The sequence below is a fragment of the Balaenoptera acutorostrata genome, chromosome 18, assembly GCF_949987535.1.
Source record: "Balaenoptera acutorostrata chromosome 18, mBalAcu1.1, whole genome shotgun sequence".
Classification (NCBI taxonomy): domain Eukaryota; kingdom Metazoa; phylum Chordata; class Mammalia; order Artiodactyla; family Balaenopteridae; genus Balaenoptera; species Balaenoptera acutorostrata.
Genome location: NC_080081.1, coordinates 18,561,935 through 18,585,922, shown reverse-complemented (window position 1 = coordinate 18,585,922; position 23,988 = coordinate 18,561,935). Strand labels below are relative to the sequence as shown.

General features: G+C 40.2%; 1 long non-coding RNA gene across 1 annotated transcript; it reads right to left on the bottom strand.

The window, feature by feature from the left end:
• Positions 1–1,068: 1,068 nt before the first annotated feature.
• On the bottom strand, positions 1,069–23,296 carry LOC103011432 (uncharacterized). The gene is made up of 3 exons (XR_452420.2): positions 23,062–23,296; positions 3,158–3,238; positions 1,069–2,246 (listed from the first exon to the last, which is right to left on the bottom strand). It is a non-coding gene; the product is annotated as an uncharacterized LOC103011432 (long non-coding RNA).
• Positions 23,297–23,988: the final 692 nt, after the last annotated feature.

Here is a 23,988-nt window from a genome sequence, read left to right as displayed (position 1 = left end):
CCATTATTTTCTCATGCAGAATTGGGCAGCTGTTTAAATTCAAGCACAGAGTTCCTCTTTCAAGTTTGCTAACACATTCACTAGTGTTTGGATGATATCTCAAGCTACTTCTGATGAATTACTCTGTCCTCAGAGAATTAACTTGGAGCATAGAGAGATAACTTACTTCCCCATATAATGCATTTTACACAGTAGATGACCAACAAATATTTGTAGGATGCATTAATGAATGGATGGATGATTAATGATACGTAGCACTTTAATTAGAAGAGAGGCTCAGATCATCCCACTATTTCAGGACCATACCTTGGACATGCTGTATGTTCTCTGCCCTTTCTAACAACTTACGCAGTTGTGCTAGGCGATGCTGGATATGCTTGTGATACCACACATTCACATATAGGTGGGTGATTCTCACTTTACTGTTAATTTGAGTTTTGTAGCTTTTTGATGTTTTTATTTTATTTTTCATTGTGTAGAATCCACATGACCTATGGAAGACAATAGCTAATAAGTATACCCAGAGCCAAATTAAGCTTTTGCTGATGTATTTCAGAAGATGATGTTATCTTGAATTTCTTGTGAGAGGTGGGGAAAGACAATGATTTTTCTTTGTTCACCTTTCTTGACCTATGTTTACAGCTGTGAGTTTTAAAAAATTGGTGGCCTATGTACTTATATGCAAAGATCACATGGAGAAACAAGTTTTACAAAATCACAGACTTCTTATATTTCCAGCATTTCATTTTTCTCCAATTTCAGTGTATCAGTTCAAACAGGAAAGAGATGGCTAACTCAAAGGATTAAGAGAATATTGACAGAGCTATGGGAAAGGTTAAAATGGAGCTGTCCTACAAAATAAAACATGCACTGAACATACAACTCCGCAATTGTACTTTTGGGCATTTATCTCAGAGAAATAAAAACTTATGTTCATAGAAGCTGTATTCCTAGAACGCGGAGCAAGGCAGAGAAAGGCCTGGGGGCCAGAGAGCAGGGGGCAAATAGAGAAACCTGCATGTCTCTGCTACAAGCAAATATTTTCTTCTAGTATTTCCCAGACCAAGATTTTTCTTTTAAAAGTAGTATTTATTTTTCTGAAATTTCATTACATGTTTTTCAGTTGTCTAGGTATGCTTTTGCCTAGTCGGCCCTATGATCAGTATCATTCTACTGGTTGTGAACCTGTGTTTATAATTTTTGTACAGTAAACAAACACCTTGTAAACTGGATACATTTCATTTCTTAAATTTTAATTAAGGGTATTTATTAAGCTCTCACAATAAGTAAGTCTTGCCGGAGATACAATTAAAAGTGGGAAAAGGGGGGAGAGGGTTTCCCTGACCTCTAAGTTATTCATAACCCTATGCAGAAGATAGAAATATTTACCAAAACCCACCAGTACATGGAACAAACTGAAAGGGAGGGGAGGCTGTGTCTTTAATCAGGTGTAAAATTCTAAATTGAAATATTGACGTCCTTACGCGTAGAGCTTTAAATTTCCGCAGCAGTCGTGCAAGTGTTTGTGGTGGGGGGTGAAGTGAGAGCTGTGATACTTCTGCATCTCATCCCAGGAATGTAGTTAGCGGAGACTTGAGATGCCTTTGCATTTCTGAGGCAGATTAGGCTTCCTTCCACTCTTCATCATTTTCCTGCAGAAACTCGAGATGGTTTTTTCCGCAGTCACCTTGTCTCTCTTCCCGTCTCATGTTGCAACTATCTGGACTTCATCAATCTTTCAGCCTTAATCCCTGACCAAATCTTCTCCTCTTTTCCTGCCACATCACAACATTTGAAGAGAAACAAACTTACGATTTGATCATAGTTTTTTAACAAGATAGAAAAAATTATGTCTATCATCTATTAATTTTGAAATGTAGGCCACGTAGGACATCGCTGTGACATGAAGGCATGTTTTTCATTTAAATTCCAATTTTTTGAATAAAAGGAAAGATTTGACTGGGATTTCCTGAATGAAATAAATATCCTCTCACCAACTTTGCAATATTTTCATCTGAGGAAATGTAAAAGGATCCGCATCTCCTCTAAAGTATTTATTTAGACTTTTTTTCTTTAAAGCTGTGGTTTCTTGCATTTGATTGTCACCAGCAAATATAGGAAGTGATGAGTTTTCCTAACGGCTGGAGCTAAACAAGATCTCTCGTTAAGTAGCGAAGAATCCAACAGCCTTTGTTCTTCGTGCTCACTTTCCTTACACAATGACTTCTAATTTGCCCAACTGTTACCTTCAAAGTAAAAGGAAGAGTCTGATTTATAATCAACACAATTTGCTCAGTTTTACAAAAATTGTTTGATTTAAATAATTTGTACAGAATGAAGATGTCAAAAACACTTCAGATTTTACTTATCTTCTAAAACAGATTTGCTTTGAAATCCAATCTAACTAGTATATACATTTTGAGTCTATTAGTCTTTAATAAAAGATAGTGGATATTTTTATCACACTGTCTCTGCAGAATAATACCACTACTCTGCATTTAAAATAAAGCATCTTTATCTTGAAAAAGTTGGAATATCTTTCATCTCATTGTATCCTAATTCAGGGGCAGTAGAATCCATCTTGCAGATGAAGGATTGAGACAGAGACAAATGATTTGTTGTCCAAAGTGACATCTGCATAAGGGCTGGCCCTGCGTGAACTTAAGACCCTCACATCCAGCGCCACTCGCTCTGCTCGCAGTAGCCCAACACTGAAGGAGCCACAGGGACTGATGTAAGAGCTCCTATCTCCCTCTGCAATTCCAGCAGCAGTGGTCGCTACCCTTCTGAAGATGGCTGCTGCAGGCACACTTTAAAAGTAGAAACTCAGGAAGCAAGAGAAAGGGTTTGGGTTTGTTTTCTGGGGCAGGAGGAAAGGCAGGAGAACTCCTCTTAGCAGGATGCTAAACTGGTCACTCCTGGAAGTCACACTTTTCATCCCCAAAATGACAGCTTTCTAAAGGAAATAAATAACCCCTCCCATCCTGCATGTTGCCAGGGGACTCGGTGGAAAAAAGACGGGCGACCCAGGGCAGTGTGCTGCAGGGGCTGGATGCGCTGGGGCTAGGGGTGTGAAGGAGAGAAGGGCCAGGAAAGACGGAAAGGCAGATGGTAGGTGATGAGCAGCTTTGCAGTTGAAAGAAAGTGGGGAACTTACCGAGATTGGCTACAAAGGCTAGACAGCCCTCACAGTGCTGCTGCTTGAAGGTGAAGTCACTCTATCAGGAGCCTGTAAACCCTGTAAAACCAAAAGAAAGAACGATCAGGAAGGGTAGGGCTGAGGCAAGACCTGTGGTTACCAACTCACAAATGACGAAGAATAGGAAGATTTAAGTCCACTACTGAGCAGCATTTCTATAAGCACTTCAACCAAAATGTTTAATCAATTCTTCGGTCAGTGTCCCTGGTGCTCAATTGTTCCCTTTCTGTGACAAATCCCAAAGAAGCAACCTCAATCTGTTACCCTTTGCGAAACTGCTGATTCTGGGTGGGCTCAGAAACAAAGCTGCAGCACACGCATTTTGAGGAAGGAAAGTAAACAACGTAACATCAAGTCCCGTGTTTTGGGAACTGGACGACTTTGGTTGCCAGCTCCCGCCTCCTTTATCTCTTCCGTCTCAAATTAGGAAGAAAAACCTGTTCTCCCTGACTGCATTCCTTTTCAAAAATGCTCCTTTCTCATACCCAGATGGTACCCTTTGAACTTAAAAGCTAAAGAACTTTGTTCCCCACTGTAAGTCGTCCCCAAGGCCACGTTGCTTTTCCATTTAGCTGCCAAGCTGGGGAGAATTGGCAGTTATACTGGACAATTAGCACTTTGAAATATTATCCCAGCACATATGAAACAGGTTAGCACAGCGCCTGGACACGAAAGGGAGTGCCTTCCTTCCCTCTGGGCACTAACCTAGGCAGGTCTCGCTGCGTTTCTACCACTGAGATAGGGGAAAGCTGGTGTCCTAAGAGGGGATAGATACAAAAGCAAAGAAAAATATGAACGACTGTTGCTGGACTGTTATTTTAAAATTCAGTTTTAGATTGATAAGTCATTAAGCAAAGCCCGAAAAAAAAAATCAAAGGCAGAAAAAGACAACAGGAAATGAAAATATTAATACTGAAACCCCTAAAAGCAATCACCTTTATCTCTAGCTGTAAAACAGTCCACACTCTAAAACTCAAGTCCAAAGCATTACAGACACTGACCAAAGACCTATCACTGAACTGTCTCTATTAATAATTAGGGATGGTTTTAAGTTTTTCCCTAGCACTTTATTTAGTACAATCCAAAATGCTATCACCTAGAAAAAATAAGCAATAGCAGGGCTGTTATTTATATGATCTGTGAAAATAAGCATTAACCCACTCTTCTAGTTTCTGAATAAAACCAGACATATGGTGAGTATTAAAAAGCAAATGTAGTCCATCGCAACTTTGTAAATTTTTGTTTGTTTGTTCATGGAACCTCTCACTTAAAGGACATTTTCCTGCTTCAGTCTTCCTTTAAGAGATGAATTCTCTGAAATACTACCCACCGCTTTCAAAATCCTTAAATCCAGAGAAAAGTGGCTCTTAAAAGTATTCAGATTAACCTGGAAATAATACGGCAGTTTAGCCAGCTAAGAAGTATGTGGGACTTTCTAGCTATTCCTCATGATTTCCTGACCAGAAGAGAAAATAACTTCTAGCTTCACCTTGAGCTAACAAGTCAAGAGAAATTTGAGCCAATGTTTAAATAGGACATACATAATCCAGACTGTTATACAGAAAAGAAAATTGCATTGGATTTGGTTGAGTTTTCAGAGTTTGATGGAAAGACTAGATCAGGAATCAGAAGATGTGGGTATTAGTCTTAGATATGCAAACTTGAGCACTACCTCCCTGATTCTCACTTTCCTCACCTACAAAATAGGATAAGAGAATCCACTGGGCCAATCTTTATTTTATGTGAGAATTTCATAACTATAATCAGATATACATTATCATTCACAGTTAGAGGGTATTCATTCAACAAACTCATTTTGAGAGTTCCACCTTCCAAAAGGATTTTATTCCATTTAAATGTTTATTATCATTGGGTGTAGCCAAAACCTCTGGTGTTTCTGGAAATAATAAGAAGGGTTAAATCTCAGGTATCACAAGCTCGCTTTATTCCTCTGACCTCTAAGCCCTTAATTCTGGAAGTCCTGCCTATCCTCTCCATGCAGACAGCTTGATCTCACTTGGGGTAGGGAAAGAGATGCTTCTAAATTTAGTCTAAGTGGATTTAACATATGGCATCATACCTTCCCGGGTCAAGAGGTCCCTGTGTTTCTGGAAAACTGGAAGACAGATTTTGCTGGGTGGTAGAAATTGGAGAAGGAAGACCATTCAACTATTTGGAGAAAAACAGTGACTTGAGGATGTGGGGTTGCTTTAAACTAAATTTCTAAAAGAAAGCTATGCCCTAATGCTAAAAAGCCTTCTTGATTTAGGCCTTTGAGATATTTCCCTGATGGCATTTAAGACATATTAAATTATTTGGCATTTGGTCCATGTGTGAAATGGACTCAGCTCTAAGTGAGTTACTCAGCCTTGGACTTGGTAAATTATCTTTATTGGATTTGAGGATAAAAATAAATAGAAGCACAAGGAGGGTTAGAATTGAGGTTTTCTTTTCCAAAGCCAAAGGCTCAGAGTCAATAAAAAGTCAAAAGATAAAGGCATAAGAAAAAACAACAGCAACAGTGAAATTAAGACTTTTAAACTGGAAACAAGTTTGTTTTTGGAAATAATTTTTAATAAAACTGTGATTCAAACCTTATAAGTTTCTTACTAAAAAAGACCTGGCTTTAATTTCAGGTGAGCATGGGTGGCTTCAGATCAGCAATGACAGTAATGTGTATTTCGGTGAACTTCAAATACTCGTGAGGGAAAAACAGGTAGGATCTGCCATATTTCCTTATGGCTTAAGTAAGGCATCAGGATTCATGCTTTTATGTCTGTCTGGGATATCCACGATTACTAACATTCTTATAAATGTTTTTTCTCTCGTTGCACCAAAGGCATAAAAGGACTCCAAGAAAAGAGCAGCTTTAGAGACAGAGCTGAAATGGTGTAAAATCCAAAATGAAGGTGTATATTTGGTTCTGTGCAATAAAACGATGGCAGTAAGTGCCATTGTAAACTATGTGAACACTGCCATCTAATGCATTGCTAAAAATCAGCAAGTGCTTTGGAAAGTTTTGCTGGGAAGCAAGAGAAACAGAAAATAACCACCTAATTAAGAACACTATTATCAGGATTTTACTTTACATTAAATGGAATGCAGTATCTAAATAAATCATGGCTCTTGTGCCTTATTTTTCAGCACACCAGCGGTATTTATTTTCTGAATACCTCTATCTTTTCTCATTTTCCAAGAATAGATTTTTTATCTTACCAGTGCTGTGTAGCAAATAGTATTTAAATTAAGATCTTTTCTATCTGAGGACTGCTTTGTAGCTTGGAGAAAACAGGTCATCAAAACATATCAGTTGAAAAAATCCAAAGACCTAGAAAAGATCCACCAGTGTGTCTTTATTCAATGTGGGATGTGATTAAAATGTCAGATGTTGCGTTAGAAGCTATCAATCCTGTATCCACCATGGTCATTTTCATTGCTTCAAGACTACTTAGAAAAAAACTTTTTGAAACCCTGTTCACCATGGTTGAGCTAAAAGAAGCATATCACACACATGTACACACACCCACCCACCCCCATACACACACAATAAAACTATCATAACTTTCCCTAATCTTTACATAAAGAATATTTGGGGAAAAAAATACTTAAAAGATATAGCAACCACTTCTAATATTAGCACTTTGCAAACGGGCTTTACTAAAACTTCAGATGAGCCTGGCACAATCATTTATATAAACTCTATAAGCAAGTAAATTGAAATAATCCTGTATTCTTTGGTTTCACTGCCGGGAAATAGCTGATGGTTATCTTGCCGCAACAATTCCCACCCTGAAGAAACTGCAAATCACATAGATCCCACATGCATGCCACAACTAAGGAGCTGGCAAGCCACAACTAAGGAGAATGACTGCCGCAACCAAGACCCAGCAAAACCAAATAAATAAAATTAAAAAAAAAAAAAAAGAAAAAGAAAGGATGAGTAGTGGGCCAAAGGAGAGAGGGTGCAGTGAATTTGATAAGTTTGGGGAAAGTGTACTGCTGTAAACTGCAGCTGAAGTGAGTGCTTCATGGTAGCGAAAGATACGTGAGGGGCAAGGCAGTTGTTTATACAGACAATGGTAGAATGTTTAGGAAATGATTGCATTTGAGCTTCATTAATTCACTCAGTTTTCCGAGCTGAGACCAAAGAGTGATGGAGAGATCAATGAGATGATGTCTCCATGTTTTAAAACTTCTACCCCAGTAGGAGAAAGAAGATACCTTCATAAATACAATAATATATGTATATATTTTTACGTAAATATATGTGATATAATATGGCTCACAAATACATAGTATATTTGAAAAGAGTTTAGTAATTAGCAGAGTAGATGCCTAATAATTATATTTTTGAATGTGTAGATAACTATTTGGATAAATGAATAAACGGATTTATGAATTAGTGTCCTAAGAGAGGTTATGGGAGTTTAGAGAAAAGACAAATGATTTCTGTTAATTTTGGTAAGCTGGGGAGTGGAGACAAGTTATAGGAGTTTAAGAAAGAATATAAAATATAGTTGGGATTTGTGCAGCACATTGAATGATTGTTAATATAAACCCAGGAAGTGACAATAGTAAGTAAGGCCATTGGAGGCAGAAAGAATAATAAAGGCTTGGAGACAGGAATTTATTCTGAATGAATGCATTTCTGTTTGCCTGATGATCTAAAAATGAGGGGGAAATTTCTACCTCCCACCATATACAAAAATTAGCTCAAAAGAGATCAATGACCTAAATATAAGACTTAAAACCCCAAGAAGCAAACATGGAGGCAAATCTTCATGACACTAGATTTGACAATGGATTCTTAGCTATGACACCAAAAGTACAAACACCAAAATTAAAAATAAATTGGACTTCAGCAGAAATTTAAAACTTCTGTGCATCAAAGGACATTATCAAGAAAGTGAAAGGGCAACCAACAGAATGGAAGAAAATACTTGTAATTCGTATATCTGACAAGGGTCTGGTAAATAGGATATACAAAGAACTCTTGAAACCCGAAAACAAAAGGATAAACAACACAGTTAATGAAGGGCAAAGGACTTAAATAAACATCTGTCCAAAGCACATGAAGAGATGCTCGACATCGTTAACCATTAAAGAAAAGTAAATTGAAGCTGCAGTGAGGTACTGCTTCACACCCATTAACATGGCTATAATTTCTTTAAAAATACAAGTATTGTCAAGGATGTGGAGAAACTGGCACCCTCATATGTTGCTGGTGGAAATGTTAAATGGTTCAGCCACTGTGGAAAATAGTTTGGCAGTTCCTCAAAAAGTTAAACATAAAATTTCCTTATGACCCAGAAATTCCACTCCTAGGTATCTATCCAAAAGATATGAAAGCAGGTACTCAAACAACTATATATACATGCATGTTCATAGCAGCACTATTCACACTATCTAAATACAACCCAGAGGTCCAACCATGGGTGAACAGATGAACAAATGTGGCATATCCATACCATGGAATACTATTTGGCCATGAAAAGGAATGAAGCACTCATACAAGCTAACAGTGATGAAACTCAAAAACATTATGCTAAGTGAAAGAAGCTAGACACAAAAAGGTCACATATTACATAATTCCAAATATATGAAATATCCAGAAGAGTCAAATCCATTTTCTGACAGAAAGCAGACTGATGGTTTCCAAGGGCTGAGGGGAGGGGAGAATGAGGAGTTACTGTTCAATGGCTATGCCGTTTCCTTTCAAAGTGATGAAAATGTTTTGGGAGGAGAGAGAGAGGGATGGTGGTTGTACAACACTGTGAATGTACCAGATGCCAACGGACTGTTCACTTTCAAATACCTAATTTTATTTCGTATGAATTTCACCTAAATTTAAAAAAAAATATTATGGAAATAGGAGAGCAGGATACAAAATAAAAAGATAAGTTGAATAATTGTTATTTGCTGCCAATCAAATGCACACACAGGGAAGAATCACTCTTTGTAAGTTCTTGGTTAGAAGAGCGCTGTGATCATCTCCATGCTAGGGGACATTTGAAGTAGGTGCAGTGTGTGGTAGAGATTGGACAAAGTGACAGGAAGCAACACTACCTGCTCATAATTTTAAAACTAGTTTTGCTGCAGGAAAGAAAGCGGGGCGCAAGAGGATGGTCATGTCCCAGATCTCAGGTGAGTCCCTGAGACGGCTGCCAAGTATGGGTTCTTGGCTTCTCGCAGGAAAGAATTCAGGAGTGAGCCACAGTAAAGTGAAAGAAGGTTTAATCAGGGAGATACACACTCCACAGACAGAGTGTGGGCCATCTCAGAAGGTGAGAGGCCCTAAAATATAGGGTGGTTAGTTTTATAGGCTGGGTAATTTCATAGGCTAATGAGCGGGAGGATTATTCCAACTACTTTGGGGAAGGGGCGGGGATTTCCAGGAGTTGGGCCACCACCCACTTTTTGACCTTTTATGGTCGGCCTGGGAACTGTCATGGCACCTGTGGGTATGTCATTTACATGCTAATGTATTATGCATGTATAATGAGGCTCAAGGCCTACTGGAAGCCGAATCTTCCACTGTCTTGGTCCTAGTTGGTTCTAACCAGTTTATGTTGTTCATTTCCATGGAGTTTAATGACATTTTTTAAAACTGGAAAGTTGTTTCTTGGTCATAAAGAGATTAACAAGACCTCCTGTATTAAGAAATTAAAAATAGAACTACCATACAATCCAGAAATTTTACTGCTGGGTATTTATCTGAAGAAAATAAAAACACTAATGTGAAAAGATATATGCACCCCCATGTTCACTGCAGTATTATTTACAGTAACCAAGATATGGAAACAACCTAAGTGTCCATCTATGAATGAATAGATAAAGGGGTGGTACATATATACAAGGGAATATTACTCAGCCATGAAAAGAATGAAATCTTGACATTTGCAACAACACAGATGGACCTTGAGGGAATTATAAGTGAAATAAGTCAGAGAAATACAAATACTGTATGCTTTCACTTACATATGGAATCTAAAGAACAAAACAAACAAACAAAACAAAAGCATAGATACAGAGAACAGAATGGTGGTTGCCAGGGGTTTGAGGAATGGGCAAGACAGGTGAAAGGGATCAAGAGGTACAAACTTCCAGTTATAAAATAAATATCATAAGGGTGTTATATATGGCATGGTGACTATAGTCAATCATTTTGTACAGCAGACTTGAAAGTTGCCAAGAGAGAAATCCTAAAGGTTAACTTAGTACAGTGACAGATGGTAACTAGACTTATTGTGTTGATCATTTCACAATGTATACAAATATCAAATCATTATGTTATATACCTGAAATCAATATAATGTTATATGTCAATTATACATGGATAAAAATTTTTTTTAAGAATTTGTGACTACAGTCGTATAAATCATACATTTGGAATTATAAACATGAATATAAAGTAGCCTCTCCACCCATCATCTATCAGGAAATAATTTCCATTACACAAACATTCCCACTAAGAAATTTACATTCTAAAGATGCTTAATTACATTTCTGTTAGGTGTTCAAATATTCTTTTATATTTTCTGATTTTGACCGAGGCTCTTGGAGAAAAATACCTTGAAACTGCTCATCTCATTTAGATGGCGCTAACCAGAGTTAATGCCACTTGGTTGCACACTTAAGAGCTATATTTACTGAGGAGCGATAGACCTGCCACACTGCAGCATTGCAAAACACAGGGGGAAAGCAGGAGAAGCTCCAGTTCTTTCTGCTTTTGTTCATCAAGCCAATCCTGTCTTTGCTGTACCTGTTTTAATGTCTCCTTTACTGCTTTCCTATTTGGTCAATTTCTTTCCCCAAAACTTTGGCTGTGTAGTAACAATTACAACCTGAGTACTTCCAGGCCACCCTTATCCTCTTTCAGGGTTCTCCTTCCTCTGGTCTATTTGGGGAAAGTGAAACTGGTTCATGTCAATTACTAAGTCACTTCCCCTCTGCACTATTTCATTAGCCCATCTGAGGCCTCTACTCTCTCAGTTGGCAATCACCCATTCACACCTCAGAAGGTCATTAAATCAAGGGGACATGTAGCATTCTTTACTGGAGGTGTGGAACAAAAATTAAATATTAGACATTCCACACTTAAAAGTCTCTCAACTATCTCCTGCGCTACAGAACATTTACCCTTGTGTGGTGGTGACCTCCTCCCATATTGCAAGTCTTGATCTGTCCCTCTCACTCCTAGGAAGCTCCCACCAATCAATTTCTCTTCATTTTGCAGTCAATTTACCAATCTTCTATTTTGTTGTCTCCTTCCAAATCATATAGGCATTGGCTCCCAAGGTCAGATCTTTAAATATTTTCTTAAACAAAGTCTCCAGAGAGAAACTATGCCACTTCCTTAGAGGCAAAAACAGCTATGTTATTTGTAGTTTTAACTAGGCTATTTTCCCCTCCTTGTTACTTTATTTTACTCAAAAACAGCTCATGTTGTCCTTTATGTCAGGGTCATAATAACCAAAGATAGTCCCTGAATACCCTAGAGTTTTAGAAGTGCTGTTACAAGAGAAAGAATTTATAATGATCTAACTTGAGGTTACAGAAGATACAACAGCGATGAAAAAATTAAAATACTCATTTTCTGTTTCAATACAAACCAGTTCAGATTAAAAAAAAAAAAAAAAAAGGCAGCACTTCTCTTTTTCTATTTCCAAGTTGAAGCAGTGCAGAAACTTTCAGCTGACAATGACTAAGTCATTAACTGAACAGTACACTAAATAAATGAAATAAGCAAACTCCTTGTAAAAGTACAAGGCGATCATGGTTATGATTAGGGTAAGTCAAGGTGCAGAATACCCAGAGAGAGAGCTGACGGAAGTATTAAAGACTCCATATGTGGCCCACCTGGCTGGGAAAGAAATCTGGAGAAGCAGTCAAATGAATAAATCAGGAAAGTAGATCAAAAGAAAGTTGGAAAGTGAGATAAATGTAAGTGAATTAGAAGAGAAGGAAAAAACTTTTCTATAATATGACCAAGATTTTGAGGGAGCTAAAGTGTAAGGTAACAACAATTAAGGGAAATATATGTGTATATATATATCTCGAGTCTGTATATTTCCTGTATATAATCTGTCTGTTTATAAGTTGTTCTAAAGTGCAGCAGTCAGCATCAGTAGGGGTCCTTCGTGGCAAGCAACAGAAATCAATTCAAATTTAAGCAGAAAAACAAAATACTGAAGGGTATCCAGTATCTCAAAGGCTTGCTTGAGGGAGGTGGAAGGCAGCTGGAGAGTGAGTCTCAGAAATGGACAGCACCCAAGGGAGAGGAGGTGAGCTCCGCGCTCCCACTGAGCAGCCCGACTAGGGTGCTTTCTTTTTAACAGTGCTCCCAGTGGGCACTCAAGCTAAGCCTCCTCTGATGCTTCCAAGACCGCTGTGGGAAATGTCTCACTGGTCACTTCTCCCCTGAAGATCTGAAAGTTCAAAGCCCCAGGCGTGAACCTCTCCTTGCTGACTGGGCCTGTGTCACATGATCATTTGATCATTTGTGGGAGAGAGTGAACTGCCATGTCTCTCACCACGGCTCACAGACTGTAGGGGACTTCCTCAAAAACAGAAGTCTCTTCTCTACCCTCCCACCAAACCAGACACATCGAATGCCCTCCATAAATACTGAATGTTCGACAGTGCTAGCAGTTGAACTTAGTTGAATTAATAAACGGAAAGAGTTAGAATTCAGTTTTCCTGACTGATCTGCTCCTCACAAAAAAAGGAAGGAGTAGGAAGCTGGAGTCCCCAGGCTGGGGATGGGGACAAGCGTGTGTGGGGTGAAGGGCCAAGGCTCTGAAGTCTAGGGTTTACAGCTCAGTTATGATATTTATTGTCTTTGAACTTGGGTAGTTTCGTTACAGCTTCATATGTGTGATAGTTAAAATGGAAATGGAAAGGCTCTCCATCTCTTGGAATTATTCTGAGGATGAAATTTTAAAAATGCATCCCACTTGCATACGGTTTGCTTAGAACAGGAGCGAGCGCTCATAAAACATCAGCCACTGTACCCACTGTGGGGCTCCACCCCCTCTCACGGGACTCCCAACACACACAGCTACTCTGAACACGCTCTTGATTTTTTGATTTGAGGAGAATCCTGATGTAAGCCTTCTGCTTCCAGTGATCTTGACGGCTTTCCTGAGTTGTTCTGGTCATCTCCCTTTATTCTTAGCCTCAGTCTCCCGAGGCTGCTACCTCGTGAATAAAAGCATTCTTCAGTTCCGTGTTGGGTTAAAAAACGTAAGTATTCCAACAGCCCTTTCTAGTACTACTGTCCTGCTCATCTCTTGCTAACCACCTGGCCACCAATCTCTAGCTCCCTTGTCGCTGGATCCCACTACCATGAAGATGAGTTCCAAAGTCAATGATTTGGCTTTGAATCAAGCTCTATCATTCTTAAGTTGTGTGACCTTAGACAAGTTACTTAACCTTAACAATGCCTCATCTGCATTATTTGTATAATGAGGATGCTAATGAATCTGGCACATAAAAAATACCCTTGATTATTACCTCAATGAGCGCTCTTAATTATGAGTAGGCAAAGCTTCTGGTGGGATACAGTAATAGAAAAGGCTCTACAACTGATTTTCGCATGAGGGGTTGCAGTAAGAAGTTCATAGAAGATGTACTAGTCAGAGTACCTGGAAGAAACTAAGATTAAGATCACTCCATTAGGGAACTTTATAAAATTATTGTAAAAGTGGAGGGGAGACAGCTTTTCTCCATTCACCTCAGCTCTGTGGATCACAATGGAAGATGCAACCACAGGTGCCGGGAAATAGGACTACATTCCAGTATTGGATCCCATCACAGGATCAGTCCCTCCCGGTTTCTGGGACTCGTTCTACCCAAGGGGCAGGTGCCCACCTTGTGTGCACAATGGAATCATTTGCAGAGTTTTTCAAAAGCACCAATCTCCAGGCCCCACCCCAAAGTCTAATGTTTAACTGGATGAAACGGGGGTAGAAATAAAATTTAAAATATAATTTTGTTTTAGAAAGGAAGGGGAAGAGGAAACGAGGGGAAAAGGAATCGCTGTCCTGGGAAATTACTGTTCGAGGTCATCCAGGCCCTTTCTTTGCTTCCTAGAAGTTCCCTGAAATCTGTGAAGAAAAGATAAAACCCCTAGATAAGCTCCTCAACGTGCTATTGTTCATGTGCTCGAATAGCTCAAAACTTTCACCATCAAGAAACTCTTAAGCAAAGTTTAATCTAAATCCCTCCTGTTAAAAGCTAAAAGTCCCATTATTCCAGTGTTTAGCTCAGAGGAAACAAGACCTGCTCACAGCATTCAGATTGTACCCTTCTCCATCCTTGAAGTGTCACCTCACTTTACATAAGTGAGTTCTTTTTGTGCTTAATGAAATTGATTTGCAATTTCTACTGAACTGTAGTGTGAATCAGCTCTCAAGCAACGCAGGGCAGTACCTTCTTGTTTCCTAAGCCAGATTTTGCTGTGATAGCAAGCCGCCCGGGGCCCGAGGGCCATTATGGAGATGGGATGGCAGGACCCAGGGTCTGGCCTCCACGCAGACCAACCATTACACTGGCCTGTGGCCACAGGCACCTGGTAGTAGCCTGACTGCATTAAGCCTTTCTGCCAATCCTGGGAAATGAAAAATGAGTCTTTGGCAATCTTCAATCTGACTCAGTGTGTATTTAAGCCAAGGTATGAAATATAATAGCCACTGTTACTGAGCATCTAGTATATGCCAAAGATGTCGTAACAATTAAAGGAGAAAACTTATGGACAGAGCACACTGCCAGGAACAGAGTAATCTCAATAAATGGTGACTGGTATTGGCATTATTACTAATCCCAAAAGTGGCCTTAAAAGGGTGACATGATTATTCTCACTTTATAAGGATGAAATCAAGGTTTAGAGAGGTTCCATCACTTGCCCAAGGTTATACAGTTTATAAATGGAAGAGCAGTCATTAAATGCAGGACCACTTTTGAACAACAGACGCTTGCCCAGGATGGAGAGGGCAGAACATTTTTGACTGTTCATGGAAGTTTCCCATGGTTGGGAAGGAGGTTGAGTAGAGATTGCAACGAATTACTTCCTTTTCTTTTGCACAGCATGACAAACCACCTAAAACTTAATCTTCCAGTAGACAACTGCTTCTTTGGTGTGTGTGTGTATGTATGCAAATCACACATGGCTATGCATGTGTAGACAACGTGATTTATTGACTTAGTGGTAATAGTAGAGAGAGACAAGTGATGGATTGCATTGTAGCAATAACACAAATCGATCACATTCAGAGATTAATCAATATCATTCACTTCAATTCTCTAAGTATTTATTATCAAGGGCATATTATGTGCTTGATATTGTGCACGAAATTCCTTGGAGGATATGAAAGAAAAAGATGGCAGGGTCCCAGCACTCAGAAATCTTCGTGTGGTTAAAACTCTCTGTGAAATAGGGAATCAAATGATATAAGAAATTGTTCATTAAAGTGCTAAATTAAACATAAAATTAAGTACCAAAATATATAATAGATACCTTCAGGATGAATTAAGGGAAAGGAAAGAGCTGGACCATTACCAAGGAAGGCTTCAGGAAGGAAGAGAGATGGGAGATGAGCACTGAGGATTTGAAGCCAAATAGAGAAAAGGGTGTGAATGTCTTTTCCTTTCATACCAGGCCTGTTAAGAATCAGCCTGAGCAAAGCACTTAAGTCAGGAATTCATTTAATTATTCATTCATCTGACAAGTAAACCTAATATATGCCAGACTTCTAGTAAAAAGAGAAATCAGCATGATGTGTACACGGAACAATGAAGAAGCTACTTGATGGAACAGACAGTTTGATAAGGGGTTGCAAAGACATAGAAATTGGGTGGAGTGAAATTCTGGACACCCAGAGACACAGAAATAGGATGGCCCGTGAGAAACTGCTCTAAACTCTTGAGGAGGAAAAAGAAAGATACAGGGAAAGTGGTGTTAGAGAAAACCTCATTGAGGGGAAGGGCTCAGGTTCCTTGGTGCCAGGCTAAGACACATACATCTGCACACACTCCCTACGTTCATATGTATATACACAGAGAGAGGCTGAGAAGTCTTTTGCCTACTTGATTTGGCCATGCTAAATCTTCAAGAAAAATACTATTTGAAAATGGCAATGGATATTCTTGAAGGCAAAAATGAGTCAGTAATCCTCAACGCTGGTTTTCAATTGGAAATCAAATAGCCCTGGTCTAGCCCCTTCTGGGGAATGTTCTCTGATTCCACCATCCATAACGTAGGTTTGGTTTTCCATTACCAGTAAACAGAATATCAAGAAGTTTTCATCTGTACCCAGAAATCTATGTATTTAGTTAAAGAAGGGATTTTCCCCCCAAGAGACATAAGGCAATGGAGTGAGAAAGGAAAATCTTTTCAACGAAATTAAACAAATTCAAACAGTGTCATGTGCTTCACAGCTACCAAAAAGGCAGAGATCAAATCTTATTTTCCTACTGTCAGACCTAGGGTCTAATTATTAAAAAAAAAATCCATGACACCCAAGCTAATTAGTACAAAACTGCCTTAAATGGCATTGGCTTCATTAAATGACAGAAAAATATTTTAGAATGACCCTCTTAGTGGGGGAAGGGTGTGAAAATTACCAAAGAATGGCTTTAATTTTAGAATACCGGGAAGAATTTCACACAGTGGCAAACATAATTTCACTCAAACTGTATGAAAACATTATATACTTAAACAGCTATAAATCTTTGCTTGAAAAAATAATAGTAAACACAGGACTTCTAGTGAATAAAAATGGAGTTTAAATCTATATCAAGTATTGGCTTGGCTGCTAACAGATTTGGTCTAAATGTCAGTGTACGACCTTCTCACTTAACTCTAGACCATGTGGGTTTGCTTTTCCCGATACAGGTTTAGCAAATATGGAAGCAACCATCTCAAACATCAGCCACTCAAGCAAAAGGATATGTATTACTCTTAACCTATCATGCCTATGGGTACACTAGGAGCTTCCACAGAGACAAAAGTGGCCTGAGACTTCACAAGGTATGATGCCCCTGAGATCACTCTGCCCTTTCCTGCTGCTGCACAGACATCAGTACAGACAGCAGCAGACAAGGGAAAGCAGCCAAGAACAGCAGCAGAAATGCCAGCAGACAAATCCATTGTAGCCAATCCAACATCTCCAACAATTTCACTAGTTTGGTTCAACAGTTTCTGGAGAAATGGAAGCTATCGCTCCAAATGACTCCTGGCCAATTTTTACAGGTCATCTCAAGCTTCCTGTACCATTGCCCTTCCAACTGCTCACATAATAAGGGACCAGCAAAGTCAGCTATGGATTGGCAAAGCAAGGAGTTGGCTTTGGCTCTTTGTAACATTAATAGGAATTACGGGAAGCAAGGAGTTTAGATGTTCAGCCAATAGAGTGCTTTAGAGCAATACTGTACCCACTTGATTTTTCTAGCGCTGACACATTGGCTGGTCCTGCATCTTGAAATACACAGCCATCCATCTCGTTTCAGAGGCAGAGAAGATGTACCAACCTAACTATGTGTGATGCGGGATGCCCACATTGACTTAGGATGCCTAATCTGATTTAATAGATTATTACTAAATCTACAAAGGAAAAGATGCACATCAACGGTTCGCGTTAAGTCACTGTACCTAGGTCACACACAGTACCATTTAGTAAGTTCTACATGCCACTGTCCTCAATAAAAGTGGTTTCATTGTCCCGGGGGAAGGCATGTTCTGGGCCAAAGATGAGACTCTCAGTTCCCCACACCTAGGAAGGCAGATGGAAGCCATATAATACACAGCCCTAAGCTGGGCCTTATAAGGAATATTTTTTTTAAATATCCCTAAGTTTTTAAGGTTCTTTTCTTATTGAGAAAAACAAAATATACACAAAATACAAATCAAATGCTACAGCAAGATCACCAGCTGACTTCATTTCTCAGGTCATGTTGCATTTACAAAATATAATTTATGCTATGAGGCAATATATCTGCTCCTAAAAAAAAAACCCACACTCAGCAAAATCATACGTGAAAAATAACCAGAGATTATGCAAAAAATGAGATTATGGGCAGACCACTCATTATCAATTCAATCCATAACAAGAATGCTAGCAAAAACAATAATGATTTTGAGAAAAATACTAGCTCTGTTAAAAAGACATTAACATTCCTAATAAATAAAGAAATACTAAGTGAAAGTATTGGCGGAAGGGGATATAAGGAAGAGTTGAGGCTGCTGAGTTGTAAACAAGATCAAAATGGACAAATGTTGGGGAGAGTTGCAAAATAGGAACTTCCAAGACAAAGCCCGTGTCCTGTGGCCACACTGAGTCAACAGGAAGAGCGTAGGGTAAGGAACATCACGCACAGACTCTATTCCTGTACACCAGCTGTGTTACTGTATTTGTGTTCAGCTGCTATCACTTGATGGTGTAAAACAGTAACCTGCTGGGGCAAATCACCCATGGACTGACCTATGTGATTGATGCGTTACAATGATGTCTTTCTATCCACCCACCACATATAGGCTAGTTTTCAACACAGAAACAAAAGTTTTAGCAGAGCAGATCAAATGTCATGTTTATTTTATTTTCTTACCCAAGCCTCCATTTAACTACCTATCAGTTTCTCCCATTGTTACTAATAGTGTTACCAATATCTGAACACCCCAAGCTTGAATTGCATTTTTTCACTCCGTCTTATTTTTGAATAGCAAGTTGCCAAATATTTCATTTACCATCAAAAAATACCGCACCAGATTTCAGGCCCCTCTCTCCTGTCAAGGTGTGGTTGAAGAAACAATCAACAAGCCCGCTGGAGAGACAAGATACAGGAGAGGGGTAACTCTTGGCTTCTCTCACAAATGTGAAACTGGAGAGTGAGACCTGGACATCGTGACCAGGGTGGAAAGTGAGAGAGGAGCCACTGGTTCTCCGCCAAGTACAAATCTTATCATACTATCTGGGAGCTAAGTGGGGAATGCTAGCCTCCATATAAGAAGAATCCAAGGCAACGTCAAAGAACCAGGAAAACAAGAATGAGAGAAAGCAGAGCGGGAAAGGGAGATGCAGTCTGGCCAGGACTCATCCTTCATTTAAATGAGTCAAGATTCCTATATTGATACATCCTTTGTGTGGGAAGGTGGGATTCATTTCAGAAAGCTCAAATAGGCTTAGGCACAGCAGCCTCTTTTCTTCCTGAGCTGTGACTGCAGGCTGGCCATCAAGATCTAATCTTTCTCTCCCACTATGTGTTTAAACAGTTGTCCCGGGAATGTCCCCTCCCAATCAAGACTGTACATCCTAAATTTACACACCGTTAGGTGTGGTCACATGACTACACTTTTGGCAAAGGAATATAAATAGAAGCGATGGATGCCTTTTCAGTCTCATAATGAAATAAGGCCGTGCCTTAAAACCCTGAGCTTATCTGTTCCATGCGCTCTCTCCCCTTCTTTCTTGATGTTACTCAGACATTGCAGCAATCCAGTTTCTTGATTGCCATGCACCACATGAAATTGGCAGAAACCTGGGTACCAAATAACTTTGAGGAATATAGTTGCCCTATCGACCTGCAAATACTACCTGTGAAAGAAATCATCTTCCATATTCTCTAAACCTCCATCCCTTGCAGTTTAGCTTATCTCAAATAATATACATTCTAAGACATTCTATAGTCTATCTAGTCATATTTTTCGGTTAGTTAATTATTTTTAAACTAATTTATTAATCAAAAGGCAACTTTGAATATTCACTATCTTGCCGTTCCTGAGCAAAATAAAGCAAATCTCTTATGAACCTGTTGCTAACTCTCCATGAGCAGTATTTTCCCAGTGATGTGGGAAAATGATATGGGATATTTTCTTGACACTGTTCCCTCCATCTGAATGACATTCTTGAACATCTTTAGCTGTTCCAAATTGTCATAATTATAATTTTTGAGGTGGGGAAGGCAATAAAGCAAACTCTTATATCATTTGGAAGAATAAATGAGCTAGACTACACAAGAAATTTTTTTAAATAAGGAGGTTCTTGCTCTTTGAAATATTAAAATCCTCTTTTAAAAAAAACTACAATAATTTTTAAAAGGGAGGTACTGGCCAGAGAAGAGAGAGATTGATATTTGAGACAGAATATATATATATATATATATATATATATATATATATATATACACTTAGGTATAATTACAGATAAAGGTGGCATCTCAAATCAAGGAAAAAGACAAGTTGTTAATAAAAATTGTGTTGGGTCTGACTCTCCATTTGAAAAATCCAGCAAAAATCAATCCCTACCTCATCTTTTAGAGCAAAATTATTTCCAGACCAACTAGAAGCTTAAATGAAAAATAAATATACAAATTGCACAGTGAATATTTATCTAATTTATCTAACAAACGAAAAAGAATTTTTGATAATGACAAGCAGAACCTCCAGAAGGAAAAACTAATAATAGATTTGATTGTGCAAACATTTAAACCTTCAGTACTAAATTTTAATTCAAGGAAAAATGACAAAAATATAAAAATGTATACAAAAGAAATCAATGTCTTTAAAACACATAAAACTCTAAGCGTTACTATGAAAAAACATTCCCATAGAAAGTAAACAAAGGATTTGAATAATCAAGTCGTGGAATAGTAAATTAAAATTGACAGTGAGCATATAAATATGTTCAGCTTCACTAGCAATTCAAAATTTCAAATCAAAATGAAAACGAGAGGCTATATTTCAACTATCAGATTGGTAGAGAAGCTCTTTCCACTAGCAGGAGAACTCGCAGATTGGAGAGTAGGTGTGAATTAAGGTTTATGAAATCTCTCCTCCCACTTGGATGACCTGTGCTTCGCCAGGGGCCTCTCTTCCAGACTGACAGGATCTCTAACTCTCTCCTGTGTTCTGATCCTCAGGGGGTTCAGTAGATGTGCCTTTATTCACACTTATAGTTACCAGTCTCTTTTTCTGTTCATGTCTAGATTCCAGAAGATTCTTTCTGGTTCATACCTTTAAATATGATCACCTCCCTAAAAAGGCCCGCACTAAATAATGACTTCCTTTGGCTAAAACTAAATGACATCGTTATAAAGAGGGTTTCTTGGCTAATTAGGAAGAAGGAGGCTGGAGGAGTGGGGATGCAGGCTGGATGAAGTTCAGGCCCACAGGAGAGCATCACTCTTAATGAGGTCACCTCTACTTGAATGCCCTTCCCTCTGCTTTATCCTCTCTCTGGATCATCTGCCTGCAAGACAAACCCTCCTTCTTTCCAGAGTATTTCCCCATGTGAGACTACGTATGTCTCATTTCCCATTTTTCAGGATAAGCAAATCAATCAAACTGATCCCCTAATGAGGCAGTGGGTGTGCTTTTTACACCCCTTGGGGAAAAATGTCTTACTCTAAATGGGTGGCTCTAATGATGGTATTTGCCGGCGCTGTGGCCCGGGTTTCAGCCTTAGCAGCAGATGAGAATCACCTAAGAATGAATCCAGAGCAGATTTTAAAACATATCAAAATGGCCCGGTGTCATGACAAACCAGTTAATTCAGAATACCTGGCACTGGGGCTGAGCCATATTTTTTTGTTTGTGTTTTAAAGTTCCAAAGATGAATCTAATGCCAATATTCCGTGAGGATTGAGGATCCATCCCTACAACAGTGGTTCTCAAAGTGTGGTCTCCAGATCAGCACCAAGAGCACCTGGGAACCTGTCAGAAATGCAGATTCTCAGGCTTCTGAGAATTCTGTGGGCCTCCAAACTTACAGAATCTGAAACTCCAAGGGTGGGACTGAAGACTCTTTGCTAGCGATACCTCCAGGCGATTCTGACATGCACGCTCAAGTTTGAGAATTACTGCATTAGGACAGTCATCCCATGACATTTTGTGAGTCCCTCCTGCGTCCAAGCACTCAGTATATAAAGATGAAATAACAGTTTAAAAAATCAAATTTGGTGTGATAAGTACCATTAGGAAAGATTAACCATGTACTATAAAACTCCAGAGGAAGAAACCACGGACAAGGTCATATCTGACGGGTCATCACAGACCACAGGCTGGCGACTTTAAACGCAAATATTCTGTTTACTTTCCATCTTCTGATGAGAGATCTGCCAACCCAGTTACACAGAGTGAGCCCAAGACTGAGAGGAATAAATGGCAAGCTGCATTTCCTTATCTGCTGGACCCCACTGCAACTCCAGCCTTTCTCAGAAGTTGACCAGTCAAGGTTTGCTGAATTTAAACACTCTGACCCAGTATGCCCAGCACCCAAGTGAAGCCAGATTCCGACACACACCACACACACCACACACACACACACACACACACACACACACACACACACACACACACACACACACACACACACACACACACACACACCCCCCCTCGGTGTGCGCCAGTTCCTTCTGGTCCAGGGGTCCCTCATCAGCTAAGCCCAGCTCCTCCCGCGCAACCCAGAAGGACGGCAAGGAGCAAACGAGAAGCAAGAAAAAGCAGAAGGGCTGATCTGCTGGGGCTTTCCAGGAAGAAGCTTCCGGACGACGGCGCCACTTCCCCGGCCGCTTGCCCCAGCGCCTCCGACCGGACGCACCTCTCTCTCCGCCGCCGGCCCGGCGCGCCCTCCGCGAGAGCGCAGTGCCCAGCGCGCGCCACGGGAACGCGGGGACCAGCCCTCGCCCGGGAGCGGACAGTCAGCGATCAGAACTGGGCCTGGGGTTTGGTACACCCGGCCTCCTGGGGCGGAGGGACAGCGAGCCGGCCCCCGCCGGCCAAAGGCGGCCCCTCTCCATCTCTCCTAGGCGGCCAGGGCGCGCTGCGCGGCGCGCAGGGAAGCAAGGCGGGGTCTCAGGGTTGCCGGTACCTCTCGGCCTCCTGGGCTCGCCTCCCTTTCTTGCCCCACCTCCTGCGCCCTTCTTCCGCGTCCTCCCCTTCGCTTGTTCCTTCTTTTCTGGACCCTTCTGCAGCTCTCCTCCCAGACAGTGGTTTTAAAGGTGGGAGGGAGCCGCTGCCGAACTGGACTCCTGACCTTGCACATTCCTGAAAGCACCTTCGAAGTAGGGTTGAAAAAGAAATAGCAGAAGATAAAGCTGCTGGAGAGAGTCAACGGAAATTATTTTGGGCATCTCCCACCCACCCCTCCACGCACACCTGAAAATAGAGTGCAAGAGAATCACTGGTTCTGGGCAAAATTCTCAAACGGACTAAATAAATGCCCAGCTTTGAGTTCCTGGGGAAAGAGTACCCAGGACATACCATTTTCTGGTGGAGAGGGGTGAGTCCCGCAAGGCATAGAACAATGGCGTTCAGTCCTGACTCCGTGCCGTAATCACCTAGGAAACAAGAAGATGTAATGGAGGGGTTCGTGTGTGTGTGTGTGTGTGTGTGTGTGTGTGTGTGTGTACACACAAAGTACCAGGTTGGGGCTGGGGTATGTATCAACCATATAAAAATAGAGCAGCTATTCCTATGTCCTGTGATGGGCCTAGACATAATTTGGGATTTTTCATTTTGTTTTGATTTTTTTAGTTCCTCGGGTGATGCCAAGAGGCCGGCATGATTCAGAACGGTTACTCTAAAGCAGTTTCCAAAGCGTGGCTTCAAGACCAGCCGCGTTACCATCACGTGGGAGCTTGTTAGAAAAGCAAATTCTCCGGTCCCACTCCCAGATCACTGGATCAGAAACTCTTGGGTGAGGCCCAGCAATGTGTGTTTCAACAAGCCTTCCAGGTTACTGGGGTGCTGAAGAACCGCTAGGGATTGGCTGACCTGTGCCGCCCAGAAAGCTAAG